This window comes from Schistosoma mansoni, chromosome 1 (assembly GCF_000237925.1).
Source record: "Schistosoma mansoni strain Puerto Rico chromosome 1, complete genome".
Taxonomy (NCBI): Eukaryota; Metazoa; Platyhelminthes; class Trematoda; order Strigeidida; family Schistosomatidae; genus Schistosoma; species Schistosoma mansoni.
In genome coordinates this window covers 33,363,447-33,367,106 of record NC_031495.1, presented here as the reverse complement: position 1 = coordinate 33,367,106, position 3,660 = coordinate 33,363,447, and positions in this window count along the sequence as shown.

Genomic DNA, 3,660 nt, shown 5'->3' with positions numbered 1-3,660 from the left:
TCAGAAGACTGCGTTCCGTCAGCGTCTTCACCAAACAGAACTATGTCATCAGCATATTCTAAGTTTAAAAGTGAATCTCCTGGTAGAAGTTTAACCTCTCTAAATTTAGATGAGGAAAGTGTTATTTCTAAAATCATGTCTACGATAAAGTTAAACAAGAATGAAGAGAGTGGACATCCCTGACGAACACCACTTGAGGTAATCAATTTTGATGACAGTTCGCCAAAAGCTCTCACTCGACCAGATGTGTTCGAGTAGAGAGGCTTTATAAGGTTAATGTACTTCTTTGGTACTCCTTTCAGTGACAGAACCTCACGATCAACGGAGTCAAATACCGCTTTAGGGTCGAGAAATACTACGATTGTGGGACGTCTGAATAGGTGTTGGGATTAGTCACGTGTGTAATTAAAAAGAAGCTGCTAAAACCGTCGCTGTTAGATCTAACTCATGCAAAAACCCAAATAGCCATATATATATATATGTATATATATATCTTATTAGGCAGATTGCAATACTGTCGACTACTTTACTATCTCGCTGTGTTATTGTGATGTAGGAACTTAAACTGATGCACACAAATGCTAGGCTTTACGTTGCACTAGACTGATTATTACCCTACGTTTGTGAAACCGGTAAGACGTGTTTGGTGTCATTACGACATGATTTAAGCAGCTTATTCTCCTATCGAACCTAACAAATCCTATTAAAACCGATCAAATAACGCAGACGATGGCACGTGTGCACATTGGTTCAAGTTATTACGTTCCATTGGCACAGCGAAATTGAGTTGTCAGGAAGAATCCCGAAGTATTGAGATTGTGACAGTATTGGTGGTAACATGAAGGGTTAGGCATTGAAGAACACCTCAGAGGAAAACTTAAGTAAGTCTGAACAGACAAATCGTCTCCTTTATTTTCGTATTGTTATTTGTCTGGCAAGTGATCGATGTAGCAATGTCGACTTTGTGTGCACACCGTTGAGAAGCGTGATTCTGGTAATTAAGATACAATACAGTAACTAACGAAAACAAACAAGTGAGATGAAGGTAAAGGAAAAATACATGTACAGTAGAGTATGGTTTCATACCAAACGAACCCGACTTTAAACATGCAACCTGACCTTGTGGCTTCCCACGCTGACAATTAAAATACATTTTATCTATCGACACCAAAATACATTTATGAGCCTCAGTAATAAGTGTTCATTTAATAACATCTTATCCATCACAAAAATCCAATAAATGAGCTGTGAAACAAACTGAAACTTCTGCTGGTTCAAGGTCAAATGTGTTTATTTATATGTACATATCTATTCATCTGTGTGTCCCGATTTTTAACTGACCATTCTTTTTATTTTTTGAAAGATGATGATCCTTTTGTTTTTCAAAAACATCTAAGTAGGTATGATGCCCTTTATTCTTAGCCTAATAGACCTAGTTCCGCAAAACTCAAATGGTTCTGGAAGGAGTCGAAGAAGCTTAAGCCTAACTGGATTCTATATCTATGAGCGGTGGAACGTCGACGCCTCCATGTACGAACTATGTATATTGACGATTGAGGAGGAAAAAAGAAAAAGTTGGTAAATCATAGTGAGATACTGTCCTTAGTCCTTACAGATATGTCGAGTTTTCTCTTACAAGACTCCTGGGAAGTCGCTTGGGCTAGCACAGCCGGCAGCGAATTCTAGCCTTTGACTACTCTTAAGGAGTATAAGTTGTGTCTACGGTCCGTTCACGTGTGTTGCGTCTCCAGTTTCTGGGTGTTACCCCTGGGGATTGTGTTGGGACTGCTCTCAAGTGGTTATTTAAGGGCATGTTTAGAAACGTTAATGGTGTTGTAAGCCAATGGAAAGTCACCATCAAGACATCTGTATTCTAATGGTTAAAAGTTCAGTGATTGAAGACACTCTTAATAAGGTTTGAATTAAAGTCCCCAAACTGATTTCGTGACTCGCCGATGGATATGTTCCACAGTGTCCAGATCCTTTTGGAAAACACTGCGTTTTCACACTCCAGGTGTTGTCGAATAAAACTAAAAGATCCTCCGTCAAACTGGACAAAAATGTGCTTCCGCGTTACCAGTGCAAGGTTTGCTCGGGATGCATTTTCGTCTCAGCGTAAGACGTCAAATAGTACGGTACTAACACCCCATATATTATTTAACATGGGATACCTCTAGAGGGGAGTTGCGCAAGTTGTAATTTTCAACATGTCTCAGATGGACTATTTCACATTTTGAACCGTTAAAGTTATTTCTGTTCTCATCTACCTGTTACGTCCTTGATCTGTCTACCCACTTTCGTGGCGAGGATAACTTGTCTAATGTAGATTAAGACCTTGATGCGACAGGCTGACTGGCTTAACCTTAGGGCTAGAATGCGTGAATTTGAAATGGGATAGAGAGACGAAAACTATTCTATCACCTGATTGGCTGACAGGCACGCGCGAGAGAGAAGACGAGACAACTGGAACACTACTCGATTTATTCTCAAATACGACCTGATACTCGATTTCAGATTAGTGTAAAAAGATACATGAATAGATAGATGACTAACCCGACCACAATGTACTACAATTAGGAAAATACAATTACGTCTAAAAATAAAGGATTAGAGTGGAAAATAGAGTACAAAAGATCAATGTCTAAATCACAATAGATTTGGAACAGAAAAGGCCATGGCAGTGAATCACACATCAAACGAAAACTTATGATCTGTAAAATAGACTAGGGACAATAGTCAATGTTACTGTCTTACATGCTTTCAATTAAATGAAGCAACGTCCCCAAAAATAGCTTTCGTAGTTTGTTAAGTCTTCTTTTTTCTCTGTTCACATCACTACCCAATTTTGAAGTCGAATCAAATCATCCGGGAGTGTCGGTTAGCCTTCGTTTTTGCATATTTCTCCCCAGAGTTTCACATCATCAGTGAAAAGCAAAACGTCTGACGACTTTTGCTGAGTAAGGTATTTTATATAAATTAAGAAAAAAAGAGGTCCCGATACTGAACCTTGAGGGATCCCACTATGATATTCCATAGCCTGAAAGTGAAATTAACCCTTACCTTATAAAGTAGATTACTTAGGCATGAAGCAAGCAAGTGAAACAGTCGTGATCTGATACCTAATCGTTTGAGCTTAACGGCAAGATATATATGATCGATCATATCAAAAGCTTTTGAGAAGTCAAGATATATGATGTCAACGTTCCACTTGAGATCAAGGATGGTTGTTCATCTGTCCACCGTAGTCTGAAGGTTGGTTATGCAGTAATGACTTTACCGAAACAATGCTCGTATGGTGAAAAGAAGTTCATGAATAGTAAGTAGTCATGTAGACCGTCGTACATCAGGGACTTCTCAGTTTTCTGAGGGTAATGAGAGAAACGCTAGCGTTCGGTAGCTTGAAGGTTCGCTGCGTTGACCTCCTTTGAGCCGGCATCCAACTTTCTGGTAATGTGCCTCGACATAACGAATGCGAGAGATCTCACTAAGCGTTGCTGCCAATATTGAAGCTGCTTTCGTCAGTCTTTTCTCAAAATCCCAGGAAAGAATAATGGAGAACAGTAAAGAATAATAGGCAATATTCAGGAATCGACAAATTGTATGAGTAAATGGAGAGTAATTCCAAAAGCATGTAGCCTCATTATGTAGTAAGCCAAACGG